Source organism: Colobus angolensis, unplaced genomic scaffold, assembly GCF_000951035.1.
Source record: "Colobus angolensis palliatus isolate OR3802 unplaced genomic scaffold, Cang.pa_1.0 Scaffold233, whole genome shotgun sequence".
Taxonomy (NCBI): domain Eukaryota; kingdom Metazoa; phylum Chordata; class Mammalia; order Primates; family Cercopithecidae; genus Colobus; species Colobus angolensis.
In genome coordinates, this window is record NW_012115522.1 from 797133 (window position 1) to 813670 (window position 16538).

The 16538-nt window shown below is 49.6% G+C and overlaps 1 long non-coding RNA gene across 2 annotated transcripts; it reads right to left on the reverse strand.

Annotated features, from left to right (window-relative positions):
• Positions 1–1313: 1313 nt before the first annotated feature.
• On the reverse strand, positions 1314–15075 carry LOC105513628. 2 transcript variants are annotated; one of them, XR_001002061.1, is made up of 3 exons: positions 14305–15075; positions 6921–7024; positions 1314–2362 (listed from the first exon to the last, which is right to left on the reverse strand). It is a non-coding gene; the product is annotated as an uncharacterized LOC105513628 (long non-coding RNA). The 2 variants fall into 2 exon arrangements; XR_001002060.1 differs by lacking the exon at positions 14305–15075 and having other exon boundaries at positions 6921–9437.
• Between the last annotated feature and the right edge of the window lie 1463 nt (positions 15076–16538).

The following is a 16538-nucleotide window of genomic DNA, read 5'->3' on the forward strand; positions in this document are numbered from 1 at the left end:
GCGAGTCATCTCAGTGCCCAGCAAGACTCAGTAGTGGCTGTTGCCACTGCTTGGATGTAAGCACTATTTTTTTGCTTTCTTCTTTTGGGGGAAAAAGAGGTGGTGAGAGTGTATATAAAACACGATTGTCTTGGCAATTGGTGCCTGGTTTTCCACTTACTTTTTTTTTTGGAGACAGGGTCTTGCCCTGCTGCCAAGGCTTGAGTGCAGTGGAGTAGTCATGGCTCACTGCAGCCTCGACCTCTTGGGCTCAAGCTGTCCTTCCTTCTCGGTCTCCTGAGTAGCTAGGACCACAGGTCCTAGTGCACCTGGCTAATGTTAAAATTGTTTGTAGAAGCAGGGTCTTGCTACATTATCCAGGCTGGTCTCAAAACTCCTGGGATCAAGCAAGCCTCCTGCCTCAGTTTCCCAGTGTTGGCATTACAGGTGTGAGCCACCATGCTTGGCATAAGATATATTTAAGTCAGCAGAATGCCTAAGTGACATTTTAATATAAGTCAGAAAATCCTGAGTCAAGCTTTGTAGGCTGAGGTAGATGGGGGACCTCCCTTGAGGTCCCTCTGCCTCTGGTGTCGTTGTTGTTCACCAGCTGCTGTGGTCGTGCCTTTGCAGGCTTATTCTCTGGCTCTCCCCGGTGTCTGCTTCCTCCTTTACTCTCTTTGTGCCTGAGCTCAATGGCCAATGCTTAGCTCTGCCGAAGCCTGAAAATGGGAAGGAAATCTGCTGGCCTCTTGTCTGCAGTGTGGGATACATGTAGTTGGTCTTGCTAAAAAAGAATTTGTCAAGCAATGGTGTGAGAGCTGGAATAAACACTTTATTTTTAAAAAATGACAATAGAAAAGTACCTTTAAACAGTTATGAAAGCAGAAGAGACTGTGCAGAAGCAGCTGTCTGCTGTAGAGGAGCACAGGCATTTCACCAAGACCAAGTGGCACTGAGGGCATAAGCAGGTCCTTGAACACCAAAGTGGATCCATCACAGGTCCCCGAGCTAACTGCCTTTTCCCCTTATTTACGCTAAGAAAGAGCCCCTCACTCCTGGCCTTGGTTTTTTTCTAGTGACCTTTAAAAGCTTCTTGACATCTTTATTTCCAATGGAAAATAACAAAACAAAAACCCAAACTAACCATGTAATCATGACATTGAAATTTTCAACATAAGCTGAGCAGATCAATAGGAAAGACTGTGATTGTGTTTGGCAGCTGAATTTAGGTCAATGTGGTTTTACAAATGGCTTCTGTACAAGGGGAGAGGTTGAGCTGTCATGAACTCTGGAGATGTGACTGACTTTGGCTTTGATGAAGTCTGAACAGACTCCTGTGCGGTGTGGCATCTCGTCTCACAGTGAGCAGACGCCATTTGGGGGCTCATGGGATGTGGTTGGTTTGGCCTAGTGCCGCAAGAGTTGGGAATACCAGCTCAATTCAGCCAATGTTTTGCAAACATCACTTTGGAGATAGAGACATGAGCTGCCCACTGCAGCCAAGTGGGTTGGGCACAGCCAACCCCTTCATGGGCCAGGGCTGGCCTCCCAAGCCAAGGTTTTCCCTTACCAGTGAGGCAGGCTCTGCACTTCCACCGGGGGAGAGGGATGCGGGGCTGGCTTGTGGAAGGTGGATTAGGCATCGAGTGGCTGCACATACAGGGGAGTGGAAACATAAAACTGCACAAACTCATACTTGGCACACAGTTGATACAGTCGCAGCTGGAGCTGCCAGGGCATTCTAAGGGCACACTCCGCAGTCCTTACCAACGATGTTTTCTTGCCCAGTTGTGAATAAGCCATAGGTAGAAGCTCCTGGAGGCTTCTGGTTGATTGTCTTGCAGGGCTGTCCTACTAGAACTGGGATCCTAGACCTAACACTGCAGATAACAGTTCTGTCTCTAACATCTACCACCACACTACTAATTTACCCTGGACTTCCGCCAGGCACAGAGTTCTATATATTCACAATACAATTCAGGAAATTTTGATATTTGGAAACATGCCTCAAACATGCAACTTACTTCAGAGGAAAAAAATAGATATTTTTAATTACAAGCATTCAAAAGTCAAGCACAAAAACTGTGATCCAACCCAGTGTAAGATCGTCCATCCCAGCATACTTAAAATGTTTGGTATAAAAATACTCACTTTTCTTGGTTTTATTGTTGACTTTCTCTTACGTTTCGTTTGAAAATATCTCCAAACTGTACAGAAATTTCAGACCATGCATTCACAAATAACACGCTATTTCTTACAATTATACAGTGTAAAAGAGTAAAACATTTTTATTATATTTTTTCTTCGAGAAAAACAGATGTGTGATAGAGGCTGTGGCAAAGTCTTGAAGGGATCAAAACCGGGCAAGGTTTTTTCAAGCCTGAAACAGAAAGAAAACATGTTAGGAGGGCAGGTGTCACCCCCTCCCTGGTTGTGATGGCTTCGTCCTGGAGATGCTGTGGATGGAAGAACGGATGGCTTAGATGACAGTGTGCAGATGTGTGTATACAACATATTTACTGACCACACACACACACACACGTGTCAGTGGTCTCACCTTGATTAGATACATGGGGCAAGTCCTTGACTCCCACTCACAGAGCCCGACCCCGGCCCAGAGGTTTTCTTGAAACACATCTCAGCTATATTGTATTACTCGGTCACTTCTTTTCCTGCCATCTTACCAGCATGTCTCACACGTTTGAGACGTTGTAGAAAAGGTATATGCAGAAGGCAATCAGCTCAGCATATGCTAGAATTTTGTATAGGGAGATGATTATTTGTGTGTGGAAAGAGGCTATAAAGAAAAACAGATAATTACTGATAACCTATCTAAATGTCCCAAGTTAGATTTGGGAAAATGTGTTTAAAGTCCTGAAATAGGAATATTTAGGTGACCACTGAAACACAGTGTACGGGATGAGCTTATAAATGTTCCTTTCTATACAAACCAAGTCTGTCCAACTTGGATCTGACCTGTGACCCAATATACCTTTTTCACTTCCCAGTTTTTGGACGACAGTACGAGTGGATAGCGGCCAGCGGAGCAGGGGCAGGCCAGGCGGAGCTTTCCACAGCGGGCCATGGATACTCCAGACCTTCTCTGTGACGGGAAGCTAATACTTGCCTGTCTCTCTTCATATAGTTCTAGCACATCCGCTTAAGTATGCTTACTGTAGACAGCCCTCAAGGCAGCCCAATCCAGACTCATCCCTGTGCACCCCTGCCCCGTCCCTGCCCTTTTACACCGACCTCATCTCCTGTCCTCGGCTCATCTGCTCCTTCCACTCCACCATCACCATTTTAGGGCCGCTTGTGCGGATGTGCTTCTACCTTGAATCTTCATCCACTTTGCTTCAGGCAGCAAGGGAACATTCCTAAATCACTCTCCACCTCTGCTTATCTTTCCAATGGCTTCCAAATCCCTAACACATCCTTCAAGGCCTTCAAAAGCCTGGCCGCGGGCTACTTTCAGGAAGAGCGTGCTGTGCCTCTTCTTACTTGCTCTCTTCTGTTCTAGTCCCCTCAGCACATACAGGGCCCACTGTCTTTCAGAACTCACGCCTCCGATCTCTCTGGCCTAAGGGCTTCCTCCTCTAACCTCCCTGCAGGGGTTCTCACTGACCGGGCCACTTTGGCTTCCACAGGGATGAGCTTACATTATTTTCCTGAGACCCTCTCCTCCTCCGGAAACCCCAGACACAGTCACTTGCAGGTGGCCCAAATGCAAACCCTCCAAACACTTAGACTGTAGGACACACGAAACAGGAGTGATGGGTCATTTATGGCATGTGGCACCGAGACACGGGCCCCTGGGGTTGATGACATCTGGCCTGGGAGCAGGAAACTAAGGGTGGGGACCCACTTTGGGTTCTGCACAGCAGCCCAGGGGTACCCTGAGCCCTCCATGGGTAGGCCTGGCCCTGATGAGGGGGATGTGGCGCCTCCAGCTTTCCTAGGTAATGACCCACGCAGCTTCCCAATGCCTCGGCCCCTGAGCAGGCGGAATGGCTGCCTAGGAGGGCTAATCTGAAGGGAAAAGGAACATGGGCAGGAGGAGGGCGGGAGCAAGTCTAGTTTTCTGGCCCTTCCATAACTGCTGTGTAAATGAGATCCTCGTATGGGAAAGGAATGTAGTCACGCTACCACAGATGATCCCAGACTGAACAGAAGGTCAAAATGTGGCTATTTCAGTCCCTGTAAACAAGGAAGAGGTTTAGCTAGGAGCGGAGTTCAAACCTTGGAATGTCTTAACAAGAACATTTTAAACAGAATCCAAAGACATCCCGGAACACAGCCCTGCGGAGGGATGGCGGGGTCAGGGTTGGGAACGCATAAGGCTCTGATTAGGAGCAGGTTCTCCTTGCGGGGTCTTCCTGGAAGGGGCTGACTATGACATACAGGTGATGGGATGTCAAGACAGGAAGCAAATCTCCTTATCTCAGGTAAGTGGGAACAGTCCCAGTCTGAAGACACTGGAGAATGTCTCCCGGTCTCTTAAGGAATATTACACAAGTCTAAAACACTGCATTTCAGGTCTCTGCTAGAACTCAGAACGCAAGGGCAGATGGGCCTGGGGTCAGGATGCTCGCTACCTGCCCCTCACTCTGCGGTCTCTTCGCACCCAGTCAGGGTCTTGGTCCAGTGCCTTAGGAGATTGTTCTCCCAGAGGAAAGACTCCCTTGATCCATCTGTGGCTCCTTGACCTAATTCCTGAGGATTCCTTCCCCAAGAGTTTCCAACGATTCCTCATTACCAAGTCAGATAAGGAATATTCTCCCCCCAACTCCAAACAAACATGGACTATCATGTGGCAAAGGTTCCTAGTTAAGAGTGCTTCAGTTTTCATTTAATACCTGTCAGCTTCATCTTCAAAAATATCAGGCACTGATAAAATTTGTAATAGAGATTTTCAAACATGTCGTTGAAAAAGTTCACGATCTCTGAAGCCTCTGGGGGCACAGTGTTCTGCAGTCTGGAGCTCCACTCCAGCCCTGGGGCCATGGAGAGTGGCCCATCTCTGCTCTACAAGGGTAGGTCACATAAGCAGTGTCGTCTGACCTCAGATTTGGGAAGAGAAAAGCGCCCTCCAAACTTGCTCCTGTATCCCAGGGAAGGCCCCAAGAAATGGTGAGCCCCACCTTAACACACGGTGCTGAGAAGGCCACGGTGCCCCTCTGCGCTGGCTGCCGCTGCACTCTCAGGCACATCCAGGGCATCTGCAACCTGACCCTCGGCTGCCCCAGGACCATGACCCAGACCTGCCCTCTGTCACTAGGCCCTTCCATGGCCTGCCAGGAAAGCTCCCCTGCTCCTTGCATTGTTGACACTTTGGTTGACTTGCTGCATTTAAAAATCATGACGTCGGCCGGGCGCGGTGGCTCACGCCTGTAATCCCAGCACTTTGGGAGGCCGAGACGGGTGGATCATGAGGTCAGGAGATCAAGACCATCCTGGCTAACACGGTGAAACCCCGTCTCTACTAAAAATACAAAAAATTAGCCAGGTGCGGCGGCGGGCGCCTGTAGTCCCACCTACACGGGAGGCTGAGGCAGGAGAATGGCGTGAACCCAGGAGGTGGAGCTTGCTGTGAACCAAGATCACGCCACTGCACTCCCGCCTGGATGACACAGCGAGACTCCGTCTCAAAAAAAAAAAAAAAATTCATGACATCTAACCAGCATTCAAAACTTGTGTTAAGTGGAAAAAAATGTGTAAGTGGCTTAACTGACTTTTAAATATCCCCAGGAGGAAGAACAAAATCATGTCTTTTAAAAGAGTTTGCGTGAGTGATGACTGTTAAGAGCCATGACGAAAGGAACAACTAACACGCTAGAAGGCGGTGGGCCTAGTGGGATAGACGCAGCTGCCGTATGTGATGTGAAAAAAGCTTGGGTTAGTGCAAGAAACAGGCACCCCGGGAAAAATGCCCCAAGTGCAGGGTCCAGCTCCCTGTCAGAAAGCTGCCTGGGGTGGTGGGAGGCAGGCTCCCCAGTGGAGCACACACCTAATGCCTGCTCCTGGGTCGGCACTGAGAGGTACCGTCAGAGTATGAAGTGACTTAGGCCCCTCAAATGCGGTCCCACCTCCTTGGCCAGAACTGCTTGGTTCTCTGTCCGTAGCAAGAATCTTGTTCCTTTCGGATCCATCTTTTTTTTATAGGCCCCTCAGAGGGATGCAGCCTGCTGCTTTATTTAGGCTGAGCCATAAACCGCCACAGACTTGCCCCTGGCGTTCCTGCCGCTCTAAGCTAGGCTTTCCAGAGACCCAGCAGCAAGGTCACCTCTGGGGATGCTACATGAGGATTTTTTTTAGACTACATTTCCTGCTAGTAGCTAACGAACTGAGGAGTGACAGGTGATACCGACTGAAAAGACAGATCACCAAAAAATCATGACCTGCTAAAAGGCCCACAGTCTGGAGAAATTCACTGAGAATTCTATGATTCAGTCATGCCCAAGGGTAATTATCCTGTGTCCCCAAGTCATCAAGAAATGGCTGATCATACTCAGTATAACTGGATTAATAAGATGGGGGATATATACATTACATCTGAAACAGATTTCCAACAAAATGATTAATTTCCCCCAAAAAAGGTGACACTTAAAGGGAAAAGCTTCATTTCAGTAACATTTCCTCACCCCAGGGGCTGCTGGACAGCCACATGTTCATGGTACCCAAATACTGGGGTGATGCGCTTTAAAAATATATTAGTTGCTGTCCTGGGATGACCTTCCCTCGGCAGGCCATGTTGGAGCAGATGTTAAAGAGCTCCGGGCAGAATCACCCGGGGTGGAGGGACACGAGCACCTGGAATGCCAGACCCCACCCCCAGGGGCCCACAGTTCCCACGTGTTCACACTGGCCAACACCGCCGTGCCCCGGCCAGGCCGTGCCGCCCCTCTGAGGGCTGGTTCAGCCCTGACTCTGTTACTCACCAGCATGCTCCAGTTTTGTAGAACAGCTAGAGAACAGTAGCCACCACTGAAGATTGCATTAATACCCACAAGACAGATTGCAGCCGCCATCACACACCTGGGACCTGGGATGGAGAAAGATCACCCGTTAACGGTGCACAGTAAACTCCACTTGGGGCTGCGTTGGTCTTGAACACCGGCCTGCTCTGAGGGCAGAGAGCCGAGAGACAACGACAAAAGAGATCAAAGGCCTCTGCTGCTGAGCTGAGGACTAGAGGCTGCTGCAGGATGGCCTTGGATATGCAACATGAAAAGCTCTCGGCCAGGAAAACACACTGAGGAGTTGGTGGAGCAAGTGAGAGGAGGCTCCCGGGGGCCGGCGAGGAAGGACATTCCAAGAAAAGCATGTGAACTCTTCACTGAGGGTGCACTAGGAGGCTGCAGGCCCAGCAAGCAGAACTCTGCACCCACATCCCTGTGGTTGCATCCCAAGGGCTGTGGACTAGACCCCGAGGACCATCCAAAAGCCCTGCAGAGGAAAGGCTGGGACCTGAGGCCCCCACACAGCAAGATCCAGAAACAACTGCCTCCAGGAGGCTTCGAAACACAGCAGCTTTGATCAGCCCAAGGCCATAAGAAATCCCTGTCTGACACAGGCACCAAGGACTAAACTTTGCTCTAAGCACCTCCTGGAAAACAAAAACTAAAAGGATGCACATTTGTGAACCCATCTGGCTACTCCCTAGGGTCTAAGAATTTTGAAATACGAAGGTGCAAAGACCCAGCAAAGAATCGGTTTCTAATATTCCCCCTGCAGGCACAGCTGTCCCCGAGCCGGCTGGTTACAGCAAGGATTCCGGTGCCAGGGAAGGAAGCCCAATTCCCTGCATGTGGACACCAGTGGTCTATTTCCCACTAGCGTTTCTCAGATCTCCCTTACTGCAGACAGACCGTGTCCAGTATGCGAGGCTTGGAGAACTGGAACGCATAACGCGCTGCTGCATGCTGTCCGGGTTCCCCAGAAAGGTGGCACTGGCTCAGCTGGCACCTCCGAGTGGCCCCACCAGGACTCTTCAGGGGGAGGGGACTGCCTGTGCTGAAACCCAGCTCTGGAATCAAGGGTGAGCCTGAAGACTACCTCCCTAGGACATCTCTCTCCTCAGATTTAAGGAAGAAAATATTTTCCCCAGAGCTTCACTATACAACATTAGATGTGATTCTAGTTTCCTAGTAAAAGTTGGGTTATGAGAACAGGAAAAGAATTATCTTTGCACATGAAACCTATCAGCTCACCCAATCTCTCCGGGCCCCGTCCACACGGGAGGGAGAGCACGAGCCACCCAGAGCTGCAAAGCCATGCCACGCTTCCCGGGAGGCTGCATTTTTAGGATGATTAAGAAGTCTCTGGGCTTCAGCTAATCAGTGCGACTCATACAAGTACTGGGATCCTGGGACCCTCCCTCTTCTCCATGTCCCCAGGAGCATAGGGAACAACCTGCTCCTGGGACCCCAACAACAGTTGTCTGCACCCCCGGGGTTCCCTGGGGTGGGGCAGTGACATGAGCCAGAGTCCGGCCAGGAATTGCTCTCAGGAGTCTTGGAGCCCCCGGGCCCCATGACCTGGTCTGAACATGTGGCTGCCCTGTTTGAACTTCTTCCAGGGAAGAGTCAGGCAGCTCTGCTGATGCACATGCTCAGGAGTCTCCAAGGACTCCAGACAGATCCACAGAAAACAGACAATGGGCAGGAGCAGGTTGTGGGGGCTGCAACTTTCATTGCGTTTGGTTGTCACGTGGGTTGCAGAGGCACTTGGTAAGTGCTTGTGATGTGACACAGTCCAGAGGACAGTGGTGGCTGGAGGGGCACCCACCGCGTCCACAGGACTGGCAGCATGGGGGGTCTTCAGGCCTACCCCAACTTTAGAACTCAGATGGGAACTGTAACAGACCCCAGGGCTGGAAGGAATCGCAGAACCAGGCTTGCGTCTCCTCGCTGGGAAAGCGGAGAAAGGTCTCTGAGGGCCCCGCGCTCTCCCAGTGATTCCTTAGTGCCGCACGGGAGCCAAGCCTGCCGCACTTCCAGTCCATTTACTTTAAGATTACGGGAGTTAAATATTTTCCAAACCTCACTAAAGGAGTGTGTTCCGACAAAGAAACCCCGTATAAAACTGGTGAAGTTCTAGGTCTTTGCTGAGATGTTACCTTCTCAGGCGGACCTTGACTGCTCTGCTACCTTGAAGCAGAAGGCACCAGAAGTGCCGGCCCCACCACACAGCACTAAGCTTGCTTACTGGCCTTACTATTTATTCCCTGAATACTATCCCCACCCAAACTATTATGTCTATTTGATTACCTATTACCCATCTCCTCCCTGAGACACTGCAGCTGCTCACTGTATTAGCCTTAGGTACGACGGACACTTACAGCGTTAGTAGCCTTGGGTGTGATGTGCAGACCTCACAGCCTCATACCGGTTGCTGGGTGCACTGCAGTGTGACAGCGTGACATGGACACGAGGCTTTCTTCTAAGGGGAGGCCAGGGTGACAGCAGGAGCCACCGCAGCTGTCTGGGCCTCTGGAGCCCCAGTGCCTTTCCTCCTCGTTAAGCTCTTAAGCTCCACCTGGGCACCAGCACCTGGGGCTCCACTGAGGATGACTCCAAGCTCACGGCCAAAGACAGGCAAGGCCGTTCCACCCAAAACAGAAGAGAAGGTTAAAACAGCTCCAAATTCCGCTGTGTTCTCTGTTCTCTCTTGCCATTTCCTTCTCCAATTTGGGGAGGCTGTAACGACACGTGCTTATAATTTCTGGGCTCTGGTCCTGGTCCCTGGCCAGGAACATTTCAAGAGTCCTGAAAGAAGACCTCCCCCTACATCCCATTTGGCTCCCCAACGCTGGTTCTTCCCTTTCACGAACTGTTCAACTCTATTTGAAGATCCTTCAAGGAAAGCTGCCTCGCTCTCACTGCACGTACGGAGTGACAACAACATTGCTCATGCTCTCCTGTTCTCACTGTATCTGGGAAACTGACTCTTTTCAATGGTGATTCTGTATTCTGGGCTCTCTGGCACATGGCTGGACCATCAGCAAAACTCCAGTGATGCAGACATAGCCTGTGGCCAGACTCAATACCATCCGACAGCAAGAGGCGGAGCAAATTCACACACCAGTAACGTCCTGTCCCCCTCTGACCACCCCTCTCCTGATGGCCTTGCTTATGCCACAGCAACAGCATGCACATGGCCTGTACATGCTCTCAGCTTGGCTGTCCTCACAGCAGGCTGGTCTTGCAGGATCATGTGCAGTAACTCCCTCTCTTGTACATGTGTCCACAGTTCTCTGCCATTAGAACTTAGGCTCCTGAGGGGCACAGGCCTGTTTTTTCATTTTCCTATCTTGCACACAGCAGACACAACACGTGTTTGTCTAGAGAATAAAGTGCTTATTTACATTTCTAATCTAGTCACTGATTTCTCTTTAGCACTAAGAAGTCCAAGTAGATAAATGAAAAATCCTTGAAGGGCCTCTGGGAGTGCAGGCCCTGGCCTTTGAGGATTTGGAAGGACGGCATCACTCCTGCTCGTCTTCTGTTCTTTCCATGCTTGGAAAACGAGCTGGGGAAGAAAGCCCTGTCCGCCGAATGGAGACAGCCATGTGAGCCTCTGCCAATGAATGGTATGTGCCTTTCATTTGGCCTTTTTGACAGACTTGTTATAGTTTAAAAATGTTTATATTAGCTCATCAGCACCACTGTTTCCAATTCTAATTTACTTTTGCCTAAGATTACACAGCTTGGATTATAGGGCATCTTGGAAAGGACTTGATCCAAGAGACTAGAAGGAGCTGAAATAATAGATCTGCACTGAGCTGGTCTAACTGGACTCTCCCGCGGGCAGGAATAATGGGCGCCATTATCCATACTCCTTCCTCACCTGCTCCCCACAGGCTCCGAGGAAGGAGTCTGGCCCATGGCCCAAGCTTAGCTCAAAACAAATGATTCATCCACAAGAGACATTATATGTTTCTTTCTTTTTTTTTTTTTTGGAGACAGTCTTGCTCTGTTGCCCAGGCCAGAGTGCAGTGGCATGATCTTGGCTCACTGCGACCTCCATTTCCCAGGTTCAAGTGATTCTCCTGCCTCAGCCTCCCTAGTAGCTAAGATTACAGGCGCCCACCACCATGCCTGGCTAATTTTTGTATTTTTAGTAGAGATGGGGTTTCACCTTGTTGGCTGGGCTGGTCTCAAACTTCTGGCATCAAGTGATCCACCTGCCTCAGCCTCCCAAAGTGCTGGGATGACAGGCGTGAAGCACTGCGCCTGGCCCATTACATATTCTTATTCGGATCTCACAGGGCTTTTGTAAGCTGTACTTCCAAAGGAGGGCAATTGTTCATCCTTCTAGTAGCCATTGCTGAAGGGTCTGTGAGAAATGATTTGGAAAAAAATTAGGTGAGCAGATACAAATGAAGCCCAGGATCTCTGTCACTGGAATCCACGCAACTGCTTCACAATGGATGTCTTCTCTGTGGCCTACATAAATTCTTAAGGGGAAAAAAGCCCTTCCTTAGGTCCCAGGCCAGCATCCTTTGCCAACTTCTCTACCAACTGAAATCGCCAAGTCGAAGGTCTTCTCTCACCACGTTTGATTTTCCTAGAGCATCTGACAGAAGTGGCTGGCGCTCCTGCTCCTCCAGCTCCCTCTCCACTCTCTGGGGGCTGCTCTTTCTCTGTTGACTCTTGGCTCTCAGATGTGCTCGGCGAGTGGCCTCTCTTCCAGTTTCATGAACTTCCTCAACGGTCAGTTTATGCCGAGGGCCAGGTCAATGTTTCAAGCCATGCCCTCTCTTGTGTGCTTCAGAATTTCCAGTTACCTCATCCTAGACACCTCCAGTTGAACACCCTACCAGCCTGACAATGGAGAGCTCCACACACTGTTATGGAAGAGGGAGGTGCTCTCAGCAGGGTCCGTGTGAACAGTGCCGTCTGGAGTTGTAAGGCTGCTGGGCACCATGGTAACGGAGAGGTTCCTATGCAACCAAATAAGTAAGGCTTTGGGATCTGTACTTAAAAGTTAATTATGGGTAGACAAAGACGAAACAAGGACTTACAAACTTCTGGACTTTATAGACCCTACACTATATCTAAAATATAGTCTTATAGCTTAAAAATGGTATTCCCTGGAGCAAAAAAAATCTCTCTCAAAAAGCAAACTTTTAGAATTCATAAGTATTTTAAAATAACATTTTATCTATCACGAAATGTTAACTAATAAAGGACACTGGACATTTAAGAGACAATTACCATTTCCTAACACTACCATTTAAAAAGGGTACTTATGCGCACACACACACGACATGTAATTTCAAAATAAAGGACAAACAAAAGTAGCTACAAGAAAAGCAGCTAGTACATTGTCTGGGTTTTTAAATATCATCACAGATTAATGTGCAGTATCACACATGAATACTCATCCAAAGATCTCTATATGTGGGAGCCTCTGGTTTCGTTTCTGGCTAAGAGGTTAGGATATGGTTCCCCCGAGCGTGAAACATTAGTCTCCTAAGATTCTGTGAAAAAAGGATGACCTGGTTTCAAATAAGCTTGAGGAACACTGTGTACCAGAGCCCCACCTCTTAAATATTCATGATGTTCATATGGTAACAAAGGCTCCGAGAGTCTTTGGGTAAAGAAATTTGTTTCACTGACCTTGGAAGGATTTGTGTACTTCACCTGCGATCACCCCTGAGAACTATTATTATTTGGCTACGCTTGAATATGAAGTATTTGGGTTAAAATATGAAATATGTTGGGTTAGAGGAAGAGTAGACACAATTTTAGCTTACTGATGCTGATGTTCTGAAGCACAGAGCGCTCTCTCTAAACTTTCCTATCCCTACCATCAGAGGAAGAGCCGTGAATGGCCTGGTGGCTGCTGGGCTATGACTGGCTGCTCTGAGAATCCTCTGTAAGCTTCCGACACTCTCATGCCCATTACTCATCTCTCTGCTGTCTGCTGAGACCTCTCCTTTGCAAACACAGAAGGGGTCTTCTGACTCGGACCAGAGCTTATCCAAAAGGGCCGGCCTCCTGTGTGATGAGAACTTCAAACATGAAGTCCACACTCAGCAGTCCCCCCAGATCTTGAAGGTGACCTGACCCACCAACCAAGACTTCAGGTCAACAGGGCGACTTACCTGTATAAAATAAACCCTAGCACTTTTAAAAAATCTTATTCAGTGCTCTCTTTCTTCTTCACTGACAGGGCACTGACCTGCACAAGGCCAGCTCTAGTGAGAGGTCTGAAACATTTCTCCACGTAAGTGGAATCTAAGTTGACCAGGGGCCTGTTCTTTCCACAGAATGCCTCTCCAGAAGAGTCTATCTAAATGGCTTCAAATGATCTAACAAAGGCACATGGACTCAGTATTAAGGTGGAAAAAGAAAAGGAACGCTAGTTTCGTTTGGAAGGATTTTTATCTTAGAATAGAAGGTCTCCAAGGAAAGGCCCATGACACTATTGTAAAATCAGGTACACAGGTTTGCCATGATCTCTTTAGCATTTCTAACAGGATGAGGATCAGGCCCCTCCCTCTTCTCATTTTCCTTCCTATTTCGTGAAGGAACTTACGTAAACCAAGAGAAGGCTGATGGTGGAACTATAACATTGTAAAAACTTAACTCTAAGTATTAGACTCTCCAAATTCACATACTAAATTAGAGTTTAGAAGAACAGTGCCTTGTACTTCACAGAAATTCAGAATTTCTGAATTACAGAAGGCATTTGGTATTCTGTAGAAATGGAGAAAAGGCATTTGGTAGTTCTCTGAAGCAAAGTTAAGCCTAAAATGGCACAAAAATGCCCATTTAGGATACCGCTTCCTTCATGATGAAAACCTTAAAGGAAAGCCTGCTGGAACTGTACACTGCACCTTTGGTAGGAAAACGAGGTACTTTAGAACGATGAGAATTTTGGACGTGAGGTAATGCAGGGAAACTCATTCTAATAAATCTCCCATAATCAACTACTGTGTAAACGAGTGGATGACTCTTCCTGTAGATAAAGATTTTGGTTTAATGCTGGCAGCAGGTGAACTACAATTATGTAATAAAACGTTCTGACAGCTGTTCCACAGAAACTAGCACTGGCTGCTGACTTCTAAGTGGGGAGGCCAGGTACTGGTTTCGTAAGTTAGACTCAGACAGACTAGCACCCATACGTAGGTGAAAACTTCCTCTCGGAAAAGATGCACCGCTATGTAGTTCAAGTGAGTTTAACAAAGACGGACAAAGGAGGTACATAAGGTGTGGGTGCAGAGAAAGGAGGAGAGCTGCGTTCATGGCACATCCACCATGTACAGATGCGTACTAGGGGCTTCACACATTCCATAGGAAACCGAATACTTACATAGTATTCAGCAGAACTGACGGGACTTCCAGCCCTGAGAAGTAGCCTCGGAGGGAGGGAGCCAGCGCATCTGAAAAGACATGTGGGGAGAAGGCCGTGAGCCAGGGCTCCCCAGCATATCCCCATTCTCATGGAGGGTCCTGCTTGGCTGCCACTGCCCCACGGTTCCAAGATGGTACCGACTCACACTAGCCTGTGAGGGTCTCTTCCCCAAGGGGCTGAAAAGCATCAGAGCAGTGTCCCGAGAGGCATTCCACACACCCTCATGAACACACGGGCAAGCTCTCCAAGGGAAGCGCCCACCTCGAGAAGCGCCCGAGGTTCCACCAACTCCTCTGCTCTCATTCTCCTTTTAAAGGTTAGCAGCCATTTTGAGGCTAACATCCGGCACAGCGAACTCCTTTTCCTAGGCCTAGGCTGGTGAAAGGCTATCTAAGGGCTTTCTGAGCAGAGTGTGGGAACAGCTGCTTTCGGAAGGAAGGGGCAGTTCATGACCCCATGCACGCCAGTGGCTGGCCAGGACTTCTTTGCGATTCTGTTCCTGTTCTTTTAGAAAAAGGGTTCCAGCTTCTTGGCACTGTGGGTGTCTGGTACCCCAGGCCCTCTGCTCACCCTGCTAAGGAGATGGGCCTACAGCCTTTAGCAAGTAGCCTCCCAGGTGGGACCAGCAGCCCTGTCTCTTCCATTAGCTTTCCAAAGTGGAAGGCCAGATGCAAACACAGGTGGATTGAGCAACACTTTGTCCACCTGGCAGCATATTTCAGGTCCTATGCCAAGGAAAACATGGAGGGGGGGAAAAAATGGCTGGGCATAGTGGCTCACACCTGTAATCCCAGCACTTTGGGAGGCCAAGGCGGGCGGATCACCTGAGGATAGGAGTTCGAGACCAGCCCGATCAACATGGAGAATCCCCATCTCTACTAAAAATACAAAATTAGCTGGGCATGGTGGCGCATGCCTGTAATCCCAGCTACTTGGGATGCTGAGGCAAGAGAATCGCTTGAACCCGGAGGGCGGAGGCTGCGGTGAGCTGAGATTGCGCCACTGCACTCCAGTTTGGGAACAGAGCAAGATTTCGTCTCAAAAAAAAAAAAAACGAAACGAAACAAAAACCAAAAGGGCAAGTGCACTTAGTCCTTAACAGCACCCATCACTGGCCATGTCAGTTTTGGACACAGGAAGGAGATGCCCGCCTGTCACCGCTCTTCCTTTCACACGGAGGCGGCATGGTCTCCTCATGACCACCATGAGCGGCCCAGAAGCACGGCTGGAGTGGAGAAGGCGAGGCCTGCGGGGCCAGGTGAGGTGGTGCCCTCCTGCAGGGTGGCAGAGGAGGACTTACTCAGATCTCCAAAGCTTAACGATGAAGTAGGAGCCATTCTGGCCGAAAGGGAGGTGCAGGGGGGTCTGGGAAGCAGCGCTGCACAACGCAGGGCTCTGAAGGGACTGGTGGAAAGCTCCTGCCTCATCTTGTTTTACAGGTGTGGACACCAACTGAGGTCTGGGGGTTCTCAATGACCTGGGTCACAGGGCCCAGTGGGGTCAGAATCCAGGATGAGGTCCCATGAGATCCCCTAACTTGATTCTAAAAGCAGGGATGTCTAGAAATTGGGTCCTAGAGAAATCCGACAGCGCCCTGACCCTGCCTCTGGTCCGAGCACAAGAAGGCCTGGGAGTCTCTTCCCCACGGGCCTCCTCATGAGCGGTTCTTTCCTCGCTGGCCTCACTGAGTCAGGAAATGCAGGCTTAGGACACGATGGAGCTTCTGCCTGCACGACTCCCTCAGGCCGCCTGTGCATTGGGTCTCCTCTGGCGACCATGCCAGATATGACCAGAGGTCAGATGACCAGCACGAGCAGGCTCCCCGGTATCAGGGAAAGGCAAAGTTGCTGTCCTCAGGGCCACCAGCTGGTACCAAAGCTCATTTAAGGCAGGGCCGGGGGTCACTCCCAGCACTCATTGCAATTACAGGGACAAGGGCCAGAAACTTCCCATGCAGGGAGGCTGGAGAACACACACTGGGAAATTAGAAGTGTGTTCAGAACAAAAGGAGGGCAATAGTGGGGAAGATGGGAGGTAGGGACGGGCAGGGAGGGGGACAGAAGCGTCCAGGGAAGGAGAAGGAGGGTAGAGGTGGGGAGAAGAACGAACTCATACCTACCCACGGCTCACGGCCTGGTGCATCTGAATCCACTTGCTCACTAAGCAAAGAGCAGAGTTGGAGCTGCCTTCCT